Source organism: Cardiocondyla obscurior, linkage group LG04 (assembly GCF_019399895.1).
Source record: "Cardiocondyla obscurior isolate alpha-2009 linkage group LG04, Cobs3.1, whole genome shotgun sequence".
Classification (NCBI taxonomy): domain Eukaryota; kingdom Metazoa; phylum Arthropoda; class Insecta; order Hymenoptera; family Formicidae; genus Cardiocondyla; species Cardiocondyla obscurior.
In genome coordinates, this window is record NC_091867.1 from 10,368,184 (window position 1) to 10,385,671 (window position 17,488).

General features: G+C 48.0%; 1 protein-coding gene across 2 annotated transcripts in view; it reads left to right on the top strand.

Annotated features, from left to right (window-relative positions):
* The first annotated feature begins 4,119 nt into the window (after positions 1 to 4,119).
* Positions 4,120 to 17,488, top strand: part of Tna (Zinc finger MIZ domain-containing protein tonalli) — a 58,424-nt gene continuing 45,055 nt past the window's right edge. The window contains exon 1 of one of the 2 annotated variants that reach the window (XM_070655254.1): positions 4,120 to 4,901. The gene's annotated coding sequence lies outside the window, so the exon portion shown is untranslated. The remainder of the gene's footprint in view (positions 4,902 to 17,488) is intronic. The other variant, XM_070655256.1, reaches the window with a different exon arrangement.

The window sequence follows — 17,488 nt, forward strand, 5'->3', positions numbered from 1 at the left end:
TTTAATATATGCCTAATTAAAATTTCAGTACGTAATTAGAGACAGCGCAATTTTACAAGCAATAATGCAATTAACCGTGGACATAAAGGACGTTTACAAGTTGTTAATTCTATGTCCCTGTGCGATTCAAATGCATAATTTATTTCAAATTTATCGCACGCGTATTATATCCGTTTGATTTTTACGTCGGAACTTCTGCGCGCGAATAAAACTCGCGTCGCCGACGTTTAGATGCCTTCGTGCGCGAGTGAGCGTGTGCGCCAAGTTCACATGCGTGCGCCCCGCGTTCGCACATAAATACGCATAAATCCAACGACGTAAATTTTTATATATGCACACGCGGGCGCATGAAAACATTCGCGTACGCCGGGCGTACGTGTGCGTAACCGTTGATGCGTGTAATGGCGCGTCGCCGACAGACGCACGGCCCGTTAGGTAGTGGTCTCCGGTGCGGATCGTCCGTGCGGAGAGCACGCTCCCTCCAGCCGGACGGACATGTAAGTGCTCCGAGTAGGTGTGAGAGCCGTGTAGGTGGCTTTTCGCTTAGGCGGAGGTCGAGGAAGCCGGGGTCGCTGACGTCCTCGTCCGACGCCGGCCGGCCCTCCGTACGCAGGCGAGCCACGCCGCGGCGTAAGGGCGAGAAGAAATCCTGGCGCGTCACCCACCGCGCGCGTACGCCAGGCACGAACGCCGCTCTCCTCGCCGTCTCTCGCGGCGGTTTCTTCCGTTCCGAGCGAATTTCATCGGGTCGCCAATTAGCCGCGTTCACCTGACGTCGGCGAAAGGATATCTCGGCCGAGCCGGTCGTTCTAAGCGCGCACCGCGCGGTGTCCGTGGATTTCCGAACCTATGATTTTCAGAAGAAAAGAAATATTCCAAGTACTTCGGCTGGCTCTCTCGTACGGCGTTGACTAAATTATATACGTCGAGAACTTGTGGACACGACGGATTTATGAGCATTGAATGTTTTTTTGTTCGCTTTTTTTATCTTCTTTTTTTTTTTCCTTTTAATTCGAGGCTGTGTTCTATGTAAATAAATATTAAATATAATTTATGTACGCACCACGTGATTATTGGCAAGTAATAATAAGGATTTTGCAGCCTTAGTAACGATAATGTTTGTTCTACAAATTTATATCGATGTAAATAAAATATTACTTATACGGCGCAAAACTCACGCGCGCGCAATTACGTGATGTCACAACTGGGATAATCTGTTTAATTTTCGAACGCTGTTGTTTTTACTTGCAAGTAGATACGTAGCTTGAGCCGCTACCGATCGGAATTACGAGAGAGAAGCCGGGTCGAAGTTGCCGGGGAGTATTAATAACGCGATGGCCGGATATGTTGGAATATCGGTTTGCTAAACTATTGTGGAATATGTAATATTAGCCCTGCGGAAGAGAATGTGATAATTTTTACGTGTTATCCAACTCGCACATTTTTATTGAGAAGTTTCTTATTTCTTTTGCTATTATTTTTTTAATAGAAAAAAAAAAGAATTAAATTTGTTGAACACCGCGAGACTCGAGACGTCCGATAAGTTAACGAATCTCTCGTTTTCTTTGCGCCGACTGTCGCGAGCATATATTTTATTGCGTTACGAACGGATGCACATAAAATTGGTGTATATCAGTCAAACGTTTATCTGTCGGCAAGTGTTCCTAGGAAGGATCGTCGAACTCGCGCTCGCTTATCGCTCACAGAGGAATTCAGAAGGCACGATACAAATATATATGTTACGTCTCTCGGTCTCGGCTTATTTGAATATCATGAATGCAATTGGCAATCCATGAATTACTTGATTCCGAAACGTTTCTTGCGAGAACCACCCCGTTGAATGAATTATTCGAAAGGCGTCTAATCGCGAATTCTCCACGATCATTGATTATAAAGATTCGTATTATAAAACTACAGTTTAAAAGAAAAAAAAAAAAAAAGAAAAGTGTTCTCTGAAAAACTCCGTGGCTTTTCTGATATTCTTAAGAAATGCGATTACGATTGAAATCATATTTTTAGAAGAATGAATTATGAGATCTGTCGCTCTCCGAACCGAGTGCGCGGATAATAGATAAATTGGAAATTTGGCGCGCGCTCTAAAAGAAATCACGAGACGTTTCCGAATCTCCGCGCTGATCTTTTAACTTAAGGAATTTACTGCTTTTGAATATGCAGCAGATTTTCATTGGTAAATATGCTTTCGGACGCGTCTTTCGATGTAGGTATATGGTTCACGTCGATGCTAACTTAATATTTTGCTGACGCGCCCGTGAAATGAAACACGCGGATCGTCGAATTTGAATCCAAACTACTTGCACGCGAGGGTCGGGATTATTCTTTCCATCAAAGCTACGCGTACGTGCTAATTCGCGTATGCGAAATTATTTTTGATAACTGATAATTTTCTCCGTTAGCGTACAAGTACAAGTGATTAAAAAGAAAGGAGGGAAAAAGGAAAAAAAAAGAAAACCAAAGATTATTCAAAAGGATATTATTTATTATTCTCCTCGAAGTGGAGAACGATCGAGATTACCTAGTTCGGTAACTACTTTAGAAACAGTTGACAGACTGGGTTAGCCGCTCTCATAACACAGTAATAAACAGTTGTCTACTTGGATTATAATCCTAGGTAGAGAAACTAACTGTAGTTTTCAGACTTGACACCAGTTATAGTCGCAGCTATGATTCCGACCTATACATATACGTACGCCACCCTTAAACACGCTGGCGCGGCTATTCCCGGTGCGACTATTCGAAATACGCGGGACGTGATTCCCGTATCAATGCGTATAACGCGAAATACGATACGCGATCCTCTCCATCCGGCGCGATCGCCTGGAATAAATTGATACCGAATTCATCAAAGACGCATGAAAGAAAGTGCACGGCACTCGGAGCACCCTACATACATTAAGAGATACCCACCGCCTGCTCCTCCCTTCCCCCCCCCTGCGCCTTATTTAAAATCCCACACCTTATTTAAATCCCACAGCGCGGCATCGGCGATATTGGCGTTCGGCGCATTATTGCCGTCTATAGAAATCGTGCATGAGCCATCGAAGCCGCGTGATTTATGTGATTGCTTGCGCGAATACGCTTCGTATGTTCTCCCTGCGTGTACATTAAAAGGCAGATATGGCTTTTGGTACGGCGACAGCGGCAGGCGTATGTGATATCCCCCCCTCTTTTTTCTCCCTCAGCCGCCGAGGACGGTGGAAGGAGTGGAGTGGGTTCCTCCTCAGTCCTCACCGACCGGCGCTCCGCAGCACGTATCACTGATAACGCGCGCTTCGTATGCGACTTGATGCACACCACGCCAAGGTCACATACGCTAGCCGCCGTCGCCGAAGCAAATGCTATATCTGCCTTTCGGCGTACGTAAGAAGGAACTGCAGAACGCTGCAGAGACAGAGAAGTGGGGGAGACTGTGAGGGAACGACCGTTGCGGAGAAGCTCGGGACGATCGGGATGCTAATTCGTTTTGCTCGCTTCCCTCGCCGGGTCTCGTCCTTTTCTGCGAATGCAGATCGTCGGCGGGGGCGACGCGGACCGTGGAATGCGTTCCCCGTTCCGAGGGCGTGCGTGAAAAGAATAAAGGCGCGGAAAATTATGATCGTGCCTACAATCGCGGCTTCATTCAAGCCTCGCTTCGTAAAGATCGATCGAATTCTTTTTATCCGCGCGATTTACTTGTCCGGCAAAACATAGACGACGATTTGGGAGCTCGAAAGTGATCGCTCTGTTTTTTTGTTTTTAGTTGGAGACGCCTTCGAGCTCGGCGAGCTCGTAAAAAAAACGTAAACAGAACTCGGCGTCGAGCTCGGCCTGCTTCCGAGAACTCCGGCCGCGAGAAGGACAGCGCGCAATTGACGATCGACTCTCTCGCTCTGTTACGCGGTTTTCTCTCTTCCTCCAAGGGCCAAAATCTCTAACGGCCATCTTAGTCTAGTTGCGGAGGCTCGGGCGAGCGTACGTGTCGCTAATCGCTCCGCGATTCCGCGGATTTTCGGCCGCGCATAGGACGCTTTCGCGGGCGAACAAGTGTCGACGCTGTTCATTCGGGAAAGGACTATAATTCTCCGTACTTTTGTCATTCCGCGAGTCGTCGGGTGCTTCGTATCGCGTTTCGGAAAAGTGCTTCGGAAAGGAATAGGTTACGTCGCCGGCGCAGCGCGCGGAGCGTCCGACGTGAACATCGTCGGCGTCCATCGTTCCGGACTCGCTTCACTCGTCATCTCTTTCGACGGCGTTCAGCGGGCAGCCGGCGAGCCGCCATTACGAGAGCGCGAAGTGTTCCCGCCACCGTCTTCCGTCGTCCGTCTTCTTCGTCGCGGCCGAGCTTCTCGTCCCGTTTCCCAGCGAGTGATTTTTTGCGGAGCACGAGGAAGATAAAGTGCGCGACGAACATTTCACGTCCCATTCGTCGACTTGGCTCGGATCATCAGCATCATTTACACCGCCGACGAGAATCAACGGCCGGAGAATCAAAGGTGACTCTTTGGACGTCCGTTTTACGAGACGGCTGCGTCGAGACAGAGGACGACTCGAGGGAACCACCCGGCGGCGGTACGCGACGCTGCGAAGATCGAGAGTGAAAATTTATACAACGAACATTCGTCGCGATTATTAATTTTAATCGTTAAAAATTCGCCGCGATAATTCACCGTCATTCTTCCGGTCGTTCGGCTCTCGAGGGTCAGTGATTGTGTCTGGGATTAGGGAGTGATAATAAAAAAAAAAAGCAGAGCAGTGTAACAAAGTGTCGAATGATGTGAAGTGCTACAACACGTTTGGATAATCCGGAATACTGCCACAGAAAGAAGGAGGGAGGGAAGGAAGGAAGGAAGGACGGACGGACAGACGTAAAATGACCTGCCTCAACTCAACCGAAAGCTACAAATGTAAGTACACTGACAACAGGCCGTTGGCCGTATATCAATCAATTGTAATTATCGTAAATAAGTTATAATAATTAATTAACGTCCCCGAACGTAATAACGCTCTCGTACGATTACTCCTAATTTGTATTATAAGCTAGAAAAATTCTCAAGCGGCAATGCACATTTATTCGTATTCGAAGTTATTTAAAAAAGTAACTTAGTTATATTTTATTGAATTACCAACGACGCTGATAAATAAAACAATTTTTTTTCAACCTAAAATACTCTCGTACTAATAAAAAAAAATTAAAAAATTAACGACGTTGAATAACATCACCGTATTGTCTTCTGATTAAAAACTTAGTTAAAGCGTGCTTAAGAAAAAAATAAAATAAATAAAAAAAAATAAATTTTATCAGTCCCAAAAAAAATTCGGAAAAGAAAGACAGCTCGCGCGTGCACAGCAACGAATATAAAGCGCCGTTGCACCGAGTCACTCACGGGCGGGCAGATATTTCTCTTTATAGGACATCGATCTCTCATCTAGCCGTCGATTTCTCTCTTTTTTTTTTTTTTTTCTTTCCGCGCAGTTTGAGAGCATTTCCCCTTTCGCTCTGCGGCCGCGCGGCGTTGTCTACGGACATGCAACGAGGATAACAATACCAACGACTCGCGCGCGATGGCTCGACTAAAACGTTATACATACACTCGTCAAGTGGACCGAACCGCCACGTTGCATTACTATTTTACGACGGGGCACGTGTCTAACTTTCATAACTACGCCGTGGTCCACAAAAAAAAAAAAAAAAAGATTCGCCGCTTCGATTTATTTGCTTTGCGCAAACGCGCGGTTTTATCGAGGCTTTTTTTTCCACGCGATTCGTGAAAGTAGCGCGTCTCGATATTCGTCTTAACATAAGAAATTGTCAGGATTTAATTTCGTGCAAACTATTATTAAATAATTTAACATAGACGTTTGTATTTCGGAACCATCAGCTAGTTCTCCTCTCGGCATATCAAACATTTAATTTTTTTTTTTTTTTTCCTTTTTTTATTTTTCCTCCCGAAGAATTGCTCGCGCAAGTTTATTGCAGTTTCATGTCTCGAATATTCAGCCGGTAACTCGGTCATATATTTACGATCACGTGTCGTATCCGTCTCGTTTCACGCCGCGAGTCACTTAAAAGACGCTGATCTGTCACCGCGCCCGTAAAGCGATAGCTATAGTCCGCGTATCCGCAAGCCAGTGCGCTGCGAAACGCGCGCAAATGTTTCAGTTTCGTGAGTATAGACTCGGTAGGAGTAATAATCGTATACCGTTATTTCTCTCTCACTCTCCATCTCTCTCTCTCTCTCTCTTTCGAAAGGCCGTTGACTCAATTGCGCCCCGGATAAAAGAGCGGCTCGCAAGTTCTACACGATCCGCGAGATATCGTTGCTGTGCCGTATGTCTCTGTGCGACTGTAACGTCCGTGCGCACACGTACAGGTACGCGGGCAGGTACGCGTATCGATGCCAAGACGATTATCATCTTCAACTTCGCCGGCGCCGGCGAAACGTTTGGAAATAAGAATGCCGGTTGCCACTTACAGATATTAAGAAGGCATAACTGTGACGGCCGGAAAAAAAAAAAGACGAGCTTATTTTCGTAGAATCTTTTTTTCTCACGGCAATTAATAAATTTTATGAAACGTTACGAAAGTGACCCCCATGTTTTATCGTCGTCGCGGTAGTTATTCATTATTTTAACGCGACTCTCTTGATGTCGTTGGAAATTCCACGATGCGTTATTCTCGAAGAAAAATTTTCCGATTTACGACAGTCGACATTGACGAGACTTTTTTTCTGTTTTTTTTTTTATATTTTTTTTCTTTCTCGTTGGATTGCTCAACTTCTGCCTCTTTAAAAATTCGCGGCTCTTAATGAAGTTAACGTGCCGTACACACACGGACAATGATCGCTCTCGCGACGATTGCTTCTAAACGGAGATTCCTGGTTCCGGATCGATCGTCAAATCGGCCAGCGGAATGGTAACCCGCGTCCGCGTACTGCAGAGGATGCTGTTAATGACAAGACGTCGTTACCGAAATATCGATAGTTCGAATCCGCTTTCAAAAATATTATATTCCCAATGTCGTAATAGAAGAGCGCAAAGTATACATTGTCGCGATAGATATATCAATAGGAAACCTTTCTCTCAGAATCGTACGCGATATTTTAATTTTTAATTAAAGTCATAACAAAAAGTAATTAACGATCCGGGAAAAACTACAGTGACGTATTCTATTAATTAGAAAAAAAAAAAGTTTGTTCGATTTTTAGCGTATCGGCGACGGTGCTCGATATTCTCAGCACAGTTAAAGCTTCGTATTTAACCAGCGAAATTCGGTCGAATTCAGAATTCAAGCGTCTCAGCGCGCGCGGTAAGAATATAGGCCTGCATTTTCATACAACGACTGGGGGCTTCTCCATCAGCGCGGCACGTATCACCGCATACGGGTCAAGTCCGAACCCGCGCGCGATTATCTTATTTGATTCGCCACTGATCCTCATGGTCGTCCGACCGTGTCTTTCTTTTTCTCACGAACGGCCGAGCGCGCTCTTGCCGCCGTTCGCGTTACTCCGCTTCGACTCTCGTGGTGTCACAACAAAGGTGCGCTAAGACTCGCGATCGGGGCCGGGAATCAATCGCCGGGTGAAGACAACGCCGACGGGGACCGACGGGAGAACTTCTCCGTCACCGGGCAGGTAGCTAGAGACACGTGGGTGGCGAAGGTATGCGTAGGTATGCGCTGCGACGTCTAAATTCATCTGTGATTTGGTCGCCGCGCGAGAGGAGACGGATATCTTCTCCGCCGTCTCCGTGTAGCCCTCTCGCTCTCTCTCTCTTTCTCTCTTTCTCCTCCTGGCGTTGCTCCCATGACAAAGGCCGGTCAAACCTGCCTGACAACCTGTAAAATTCCTATGAATGAGCGCAACCTCCGCGCCGGTCACCAACACGGGGCTACTCCGCTTCTCGGGAGGTGCACGCGCCGGCGCGCACAATTCGACCTCGTCCGTTATTAAATTCCTCGACCTCAAGGAGTCGGGGGAACGGCTTCCACCGGGGCGCAGCTTTAAACTTACCGTCCGTGGGACTCCGTTTTCCGCCGATCGCCAAGTGACAACTCGCGAACTTCGCGACGCGATTCCCGACGGTAGTTTCCCACGAGAGTATCCCGTTCGCGGTGGGCAGCCAGTCCACGTGTACCGGCGGTAACTTTACAACCAGTACTTAATCCACGCTCGTCCCGAATCGTTAACGGCGTCACGCAAATGCGGTGTGTCATCCGGAACGTGTAAGCCGCTAGAACGTCAATGTCACGCGACGCCTCCAAATTGACGCCTCAGGAGCAATTATCTAACATTAAAACCGCGCCGTGCCTCGAATTAGGTAACCGCCGAGTTCGAACTTTCTATCGAGCTACGAAATTCGACCGTGAACCTATTTCTCACGTCCTTTTATTCCAATCGATCAACGAAATTAGCGGAGGGTACCGTCACGAAGTTATTCACGATCCTCGTTCGGCGATGCGTCTGCGAAATTTTTTTTTAATTTTTTTTTTTAAACAATAAGTATGATTACTGATCGCGACAGCTTCGGCGAGCTTTTCGCGCGGGGCTCCGCACCCCCTTTGCGATTCGAGGCGGCCGATATCCGCGTCTAGAGGAGCGCGGCAACGGGACCCGATCGGCACCGGCATGCCGATGTTTCCGTCGTCACGGTCGCCGTCGCCGTCCTCCGAGTGCACGATTCGTGCATTAAACGCAGCCGCGGAGGATGGGAAGGTACGAGGGAACGAACGGCACTAGCCGCGGGACGCGGAACGTTCCGCGCGAGTAATGCATACCGGTACACTTACGTCGCCGTCGCCGCGGATGCGTGCACGCACACACGCCGGCAGATGCGTCTCCTTACGAGCGAATGATGCATGCGTCACGTGCGAGCGTCCGCGGCGCGCATACCAGGAAGAATCTCGCGAAGGGCCGGCGGCGCGCGATGCGAGGTGGACGACACCCGCGGTCGAGATATTCCGCAGGTCGAGGCGAAATCGCGGGAGCGGGTACCAGGTAGTTCCATTAGCTTCGTCGAGGAACATCCGTGCCTTCGAATTATCCCGCTAATTGTACCGTGACTCTATTTTACCGCGAGGTATCCGGGGCGACTTACGAATTCCCACGTAACAAGCTGGGCGGCAAAAAAGCGTCTTCTTTTTTTTTTTATTTTTTTTTCTTTCACCGTGAATTATTATAATTCGGCCCGAATTAAATTTGATTAAACGTAGGCTGACGGTCGGTCCTTATTATATATCACACTCGCTGTCTAAATGTCTAAACTAATTATCAATCCTACTTAATTCTAATTCTAATTCGATTATTTTCGTTTTTTTTAATTCTTTTTTATTCTTTTTTTTTTTTTTCGTCACAATCCTGTCGGATGTATATTTAACAGGAAGCAAACCTTTTATATAATAATTTGATTTATTTTTATTGAATTTATTAAAACGCAAACCTGTCAATCTACTCGCACGAGAAACAATTCGCTAAACATTTTATAAAAAAAAAAAAATCTCCCGCGCGATTACGTTCAACGGCGAGATCCTCGAGTCCGTGCCTCGAGCCAAAGTTTCCGGTATGCAACCGGCGAAGCAGTTAGTACCGAGGCTGGGTCGCGGGCCGGCTGCAGCGTTGCGGCTCGAGCGTTCCTTAAAATCACCGGGGTTCGACACGTCGCGTTGGCGGCTTTACGATGCGTTCGAAATCTTACGCGCTTGCCTCCGCCGGACCGGCGACCCGCGGACTTTCACTTCGTTCTTTCTAGGAGCGCACGGCTGCATTATCCGATTGTTCGGATTTCAATAACCCCGCGCTTACGTGGCGGCCGAAACGCACGGCCGGAACGCGGTGACGGAGAGGCGCGTGTAACGCGGCGCCGCGTATGTGCGCGCGTGTGAGAGCCGCGCGGAATGACGTAACCGCGTTCCACGCTCTACGCGACTGTTTGAGACAGCAGGGGTGGTCAGTCAACGAGCTGGTCGTGATTGACCGGCCGATCTCGAAGCCCAAAGTAACTTTCAAACTCGACGCTTTGAATATACTCTTACGCACCTGCCACTACATCACCGCGAACGTTCTTTCGGATATTTTGTTGAAAATTCTAAAAAAAAAAAATATGTTCAATCAAATTGATTACAAATTAATTTTCTTACACGGAAAGTTGACTGACGGAATGAAATTAAAATCTGTTTGTTAGATCGGACTTGTTTTGCAAGAGTTAATTAATTATCTCCGTATCGGTGAATTCAACTAGTCGCCGGTCTGATGAAAAAGCGTTGAAATTAATTTCGGTATTATTACCACCAATTGAGACGCGTGCAAGACTTCCCGCCGGGGCTATGCGCGCCCAATGCGTACGCCCGGGAACTACGCGTCTCCGGGGTCTTATCTATTATTACATCGCCGGCACGTTATAATCCCGATACGAACCGCGATCGTTATTGGCCGCGCTTATCTGAAACGAGGGCCGCGGCGAGAGACGTCGCGTGTCACAGAGCCGTCTCGAGATATACATATATTCTCGCCGTCTTCCGCTCGTCGCGTAACGTAAACGGCGAGAGAAAGAGAGAGAGACAGAGAAAAAGAGAGAGAGAGAGAGAAAAACGTGGCGTAACGGGGAAGGCGCGTGAGACGAACGAGAGCGCGCCGGTAACTTTCTCGCGGAACGTTACGGAGGACCGTAACACGCGCGGCGCCGTTCTCCGACGAGTTTACGATACGATAACGCCGCGGACACGTGGATTAGCCCGTAAGCCGCCGACGTGTATCAACCGCGCCGTGGAAAACCGAGACATCCGGGCAAGGACGGCCGGGGGAACCGAGCGAGCTTTCGACGTCGGAAATTTTAAGCGCGAGCCGCCCGCGCACCTGTGTACCTACACGCGGCCGGCCCGATTGGCGCACGCACACGCACACGCAATCGTCTATAGCGCCAACCTTGACGATCGAGAGTGTATCCGCACGCGCGCGTGTACCTGCGAGGATGATAACTCCTCGCCTCTCGTCTCCTCGTTAACATCCGACGCGTCTTTAAATCGCGCCTCCTTTTTTTTTTTTTCTTCAGGAAACTCTGATCGATGCACGACCTGCGCGCTCTCGATCAATATCTGCATATTCGCATATGGGAATTTTGCGTATATATTATATTCGGCATGATAATCGTTAATAATTTGATTAATTAGTTAAATATGGATTCTTTTTCGCCTCAAGTTGTCGCGCATATTTTTCAATCGCGGTACCATTTTTTTGTTTCTCGTCGCGAGAGATAGCTTTTCCCTCGATTTTAATAATAATGTGAGGAGTTTAAATACGGCCGTGCGCCGCGGGTCCAGCTTCCTGTCCGCGGAGAAACCGCCGTCACGTCGCGTCGCGTCGCGTTTCTGAGTTCCTCGTTCTTTTCTCCCGACCTCTTCCTCGCCGCGCGCAAAGATCGCCGATACGTTATTGTAACAGCGACCGTGCCTGCCGGTTCGATAACGATCACCGATCCCTCCGTAGAGCTCGCGTCGATTTTATTCTGTCGCTGTTATTATTAACAATTTGCGCCGACTTTATTGTTGCGTAAAATTTTTGCGTAATGTACGAAAGCACCGGCTGTTTGAAATTATTATTCGAGTGCTCGAAAGTGTTGAAATATTTTTCGAAACGATATTATTGTTGCGCTGGTTTGTCAACCATCAATTTTCGATGATGTTTAAAATCGACGAACCATTTAATGCTCCAGAGTAATATCGAAATTGACTTTCTGCATAGTGAATGATTTATTCGTTGCTGCTCGGTCGAAGGTCATCGAACGGGCTAACGCTGGTCTGATATTTTCCGAGGTCGTTCGATGTCCTTCCGAAGATTCGCGATGGAATCGCTAATCACATTTCGCTGAGCTTCGTAAAGGATTTTTTTTTTTATTAGAATTTGTTAGATAAATATATTTGATAGACAAAAAATATTTGAGGGTAATTAACAAATTATGTAGTAATATTTTGTTGGAGTATTCAGAATGTTAATTGAAAATTTGCCTCTTTCTGCGAAATTTAAACGACATCCAAGTAGTCGTGAAGGTTCAACATACGTGACTATGCAACGATGCATTTCGTGAGAATCACTGGCCGTTTAATGGAAATGAGATATTTCCGCAATAGAGTCAAGGTCAGTCTTTCCACCGTCGCTTCACTTAGTTTTATGAAATCCATGTAGCGCAATTGATTCTTGATGGAAATTGAGTAAAAGTCGCAGGTGCGCGCACGCGATTTCCGATCGAGCGACGACGCCGTGAAAATACACGAAGGTCAGCTTCCGGTCCGGGAATACCGACTGCGAAATGAGTGATATCCTGTGAGAACCGTTCGCCATCGCGGTGAGGAACAATGGAATGCGAAATGCGACGCCTTGCGTTTCCTCAGCGGCTCCTCCAAGGTCATCCTAAGTACCTCGCATTGGGAGATCGTTTCTAGTCTACGTGTCGCGATCGCGATCCCCGCGGCGTGGAATCGCGGGTGTTCGCACCCGCGCTTAAGAACGCGGACCGGAGATAGTAATCGATCCCGACGAACTACTTTTCGATCCAGCCAATCGATAAAACGATTCTTGAGATCGCTGTCCACCCTGAGGTCACCCTTCGGTACCCACAGGCCGAACAATATCGCGATGGGAACCCTTTGGCCGTAGCGGAGAGGAAAAAGAGAAAGATGAGAAGGACGAGGCGGCGAGAGTGACGGAGGCAGAAAGAAAGACAGCGTCGAAGGTGGGGAAGAAAGAGAGAAAGAGAGAGGCGGGGGAGAGAATGAGAGAAGAGCCGCGCTAGCTGTTCACATTACCTTACTTACTATACGGGGTCAATGCCACCGCGTCCGTCCCGCGGCCCCACTTCACTTCACTTGGCTTCACTTGGCTCCCCCTTTGCGCTTCTCACCGGCTTTGCCCTCCGCCTCCTCGTTTTGCCTCCTTCCCGCCGCGTTCCCCCCTCACGCCTTCTCACACCCGACAAGCCTTTCTCGCCCCCTCGTCTCCCTCGCCACGCGCTCGCGCGCGCGATTGCAGGTCCCCCCACAGCCATCCTCCGCAGTCGGTGCCCTTTCTTTCCTCTTCCTTCTACTCGCGGCCTCGTCCTCTCCTTCTCTATCGGCGGCTCCTTTCGCGCGTCTCGACCTCACCCTCCGCTTCTCCCCCTCCCTCCCTCCCTCCCCCGCGCACTCTTGTCCTGCTCCTGCTCCCTGTTCCTCCTCGTCCGCCCCCACCGAGCATTCTCATCGACCGTTCGAGGGCACGAGAAGCGCCTCTCCGTATCATCTCGTCTCGTCTCGTCTCTCTCGGCTCGCTCTAGCTCCTCTCTCTCCTCCGTTTTCTACTACTTCTTCTTCTTCTTCTTCTTCCTCCTCTTCCCTTCTCCCCCCTCCCCCTTACTTTCTGCCTGCTCTCTTTCCGCCGCTTCTTCTTACTTCGTCCACCGTTCGACCCCCTTCTCGCCGTTCTCGCTCCCCGGGCCGTGCGCGTGGTATAAACTATTCCAAAAATTTGTACTGTTATTATTATCGCTTAACCATTCCCCGGCGCTTTCGGAGACGGGAGGGAAACGCGCACTCGAGTTTAGTACAATGCGCGACTCTGTTCGCGCCCTGCCGGCTACGTCAACTTGACGACAGGCAAAGGCGACGACGGGTCGTAGATGTCTGGTGTCTCTCCGGTAGTCCCCGCAGAGAGACCCGGATCGATTTTACGAGGGTGACTTTTTCTTTGGTTTAGCGAGGGCGAGGAAGGAGGACGAGCTGCGGGGGATCGAGGGGGAGAGGGGGGAGGGAGACATCACGTCAGCACGAGATTGATTTGTATGAGCACGAATGAGAATTTTCCGCAAAAGAGTTCTCGGTAAAGACGCGCCGCTCGGTCTTGATAGGAAGAACGTCAACTTGTTTTTTAATTACATTAAAAACTGCCGGTGCAAATTTTTTTTTTTTTGTCCGAAATATAATTAAAACCGCCGATGCGATTAAACGCGACTGCGGGAAATCTTTAAACAATTCATTTGCGCGATTCGCGGGTAAAATAAAAGTATTTTTTTAACCAAAGGTTTTATTAACGTTTCACCATATCCGTCGATTCGTGGAAGATTTCATAGACGCGGATGAAAAAAAAAAAAAGAAAAGCATATTTGCACTCGATCTTTTCGTAATATTTTATATTCGATCGAAATTACGCAGCGTATTAAAACTCCGTTGGGGATCTGCTGAGGGAATTATATTTTAATTTATACAGATATTAGATCTAAATATCTGAAGAAAACTCGATTATATATTTTATGCCATTCGAGATATTACGTTTGATATATTAATAATGACATTCGTGCAATTGCATTGCTATTAATATTATTATTTAACATAAAGCACAACTATAAATCGTATCAATAACTAGCAAAAGCTCATAGATGGGTCCTGCGTGCTAATTATCGAATCGATATCGAACGTCGCGATTAATATTACTATTCACATAATATTATCGACCGCGATATCGGCATTATGTATTTGTTACCGTGAGAAATTGAATAACCCTCATTGTCAAATGAGCTAAAAACAACTTTATGGTTTTGCGCAGTGGTCTAATTAATTCCTGTCGGGCCAACGCGAAATTCAATGGGACAATTATTAGCCATGATATAAATTACGAGCAGATAGACGTAAACGCGACGAATACGTTAATAAAAGAACTTTCAGCGAGGAACAAGTTCTTATCTTTTGCAAGCTCAACTTTAAACAAAAGTGAATTAAACTTTTTCCAACTTTATCCATTTATTCGAGAAATTTGCAAAAATAAATTCCTCATGTCCGCCTGTCGCTCATCTCATAATTTTCATTAACGTGAAAAATCGAAAGTTTCATCGCAAAAATAACATTGAAGCTAAATGATTTCTTTCTTTTTCTTTCAAATGCTCTGCCCGTTATCGATTCTATTCGCCGGTAAAAATACAAGTGTAAAAATTAAATTTCTACAAAGAGGAAAATCAGATCCACGTCGTCTATTTCGTAGACAACGAAGCGGTTCGTTGCGTAACCGGTGTTAGCGCAGGAATCTATCGGATTTGCAATGTCAGATTCTGTGTTTGCCGAGACAAGTGCATTTTCGTGTAACTACGCGGTCGTTCGTACACGAGCAAAATTTATTTGTTAATCGTCCGCGGCCGTGCATGGCGTCGTAAGAAAGCGGTTTAATTAAATCGGTTATTAATGTTTCGCATGCGGGCGCGGTGCCCGAAGTTAAGGACGCCCGTTGTCATGTCGCGGCTGTTTCGACGGTAAACATCGGGGCCGCGAGCGGTACGGACGTGTCTCACTCGGGAACCTTCCACGAAGCAAATGCAACGTGACCAATGTCAAGGCTGTGCCAGCAGCAGCAGCAGCAGCGGTAGTCGCATGCTGCTGCGGCCACTGCGAGTGCTGCAACAAATCCCGCGAGCCGCGGCGCGCGCGACGAGCTCAGCGCGAATTCCTCTTCTCAGGTGCACGGGACATAAAGGTCATCCTTTCCCTCCGCGAAAATCGTACGTCCAGCATATCGAAGTGATTTAACGTTCTTGAAAAGAAATCGCGCCGGCCGGTGAACGAGATACCGTCCGGCGTTTTCTTAGCTGTCGAATTAGAATTCCTTGACGTCTTAAAATTCTGCGATTGTTAGTTGAGTATTATCGTGTATTTCGAATGGAAATTTTGCGGAGTAGGAATATAAGCTTTATTGCGTAAAATATTTTAACGTGAACTGCGATAGGGGATTTTTTTTTTTTTTCTTGTTAAATTCAAGTTTTGCAAAACTGTAAGAAGTATAAAATATTTAAAAGCATAGATTTTATAGGTATTTTTTTTTGTATGAAGACTTATATTTTTGGTACGGTCTTTTTGTACCTTTTTTAAATGAATTAGAAAAAAAGGGAAAATTAGTCTGTAGAATTTTAATAGCGGAGTAGTCTTTACTCAAGTACGTCACCGTTACAGCGGCTTAATCGAGCTCTCTCGCGACAGGCGACCTTCTGTATATTACGTCCGTTACGACAATGAGGACGTTCGACCTCGATATCGAATGTCGGGTCAACGGTGCGCCGCAAGCTCGAGGTGAGGCGGGCGACAAATAGCGCCGAAGGTACGCGAACGGCGGGTGCGGATAGGTACAGGGCCGTCGGCGACGTCGTAGATCCGCGGAGATGTGCTTCTTCCAGGAAGTAGGAGTCGCGCGCGGGGATCATCGACCCTTCACGGCTATTTCAGTTATTTTGCAGCATGCTATTTTAAATACATATTGTAGAGTGGAGACGTATGAGCATGAGTTACACGAAGATAAGGAGGGCGAAGAGGACGGAGAGAGAGAGAGAGAGAGAAAGAGGATGTATGAGACGGACAAAAGCGGCGGATTGAACGAGGGAAAGCGGGAAGAGAGGAGCGAAGAAACGGAACGCGTGGAGGATGAAAGAAAGACGCCTTAAACGCGCAAGGCGAGGAGAGAGAGAGAGAAAGAGAGAGCGAAGAGTAACGGAGACGGTACGCGACGAGGAAGAAGAGCATCGAGCGAGAAACCAAGTGAGAAAGAGAAAGATAAGATCGGGAAGAGGATCGGAAAGACTCTCTCTCTTTCTCTCCTCTTCTGCGCGCGATAGAGACGAAGAAGCTGGAAAAGGGAAAGGCTAGAGGGGTTGGTATTTACAGCTTCGTCGTCGTCGTCGTCGTCGTCGTCGCCGTCGCCGCCGCCGTCCTCGACGACCGATCGACGACGACACGACGGGACTATAAATACCCCTCTGGCCTCTTCCAGTCTTGATTCCTCGCTGAAATTTCTGGGAGGAGTGCGTCCTTCTCCGTTCATCCCCCGTCTCCCTTAGCCGGCCTCTTCTCCCTCCCCCCCTGCTTTTTCTCCGCCACCCTCTCCGCTTCGCGCGCCGCGCTCTGTTAAAGGAATTTCCTATGATTAGAATGTGTATTTCTATACGGCCTACCGAACGAACAAACGGAACGAACCTTCTCCAGCCGTGTCTACCGCCGAGAATAATCTACAGCTGAGATCTGTGCGCGATGGGGGCCTCCTCCACCCGCGCCCGATCGGCCCTCCGCGTCTCCGTACATATTCGGTGAAGGCGCGCGACACAGGCCGATCTGTGTCGTCGATCTGTCGGACAGAATCCAGAACGAACGTCGGAGAACGGACGGGGAAGGAGACCACCGTCGCCGTTCTCAGAGCGTGCCCCGTCTTCCTCTTTCCCTCCGTCTCTCTCTTTCCTTCTCCTCTGTTCGACCGATCACGTGTGCAACGGTCACGGCGACCTTTCGCACCGATCGGCGCACTACGCACGTCAGCTCATCCCCACGTACGATATCGTCGCTTGATCGCCGGTCGTCTTCGCGATCGAGAAAAATTCACGTACGCCGCGTGACGTTCCGCGCGGAGCGTCACTCCCGCGGAATCAATTTTTAGCTTCCATCTTCGCGCGTTTATTTCAAGCGAAGTTCCCTTATTCCCGGCGCGAAAGATAATTCTTTGAA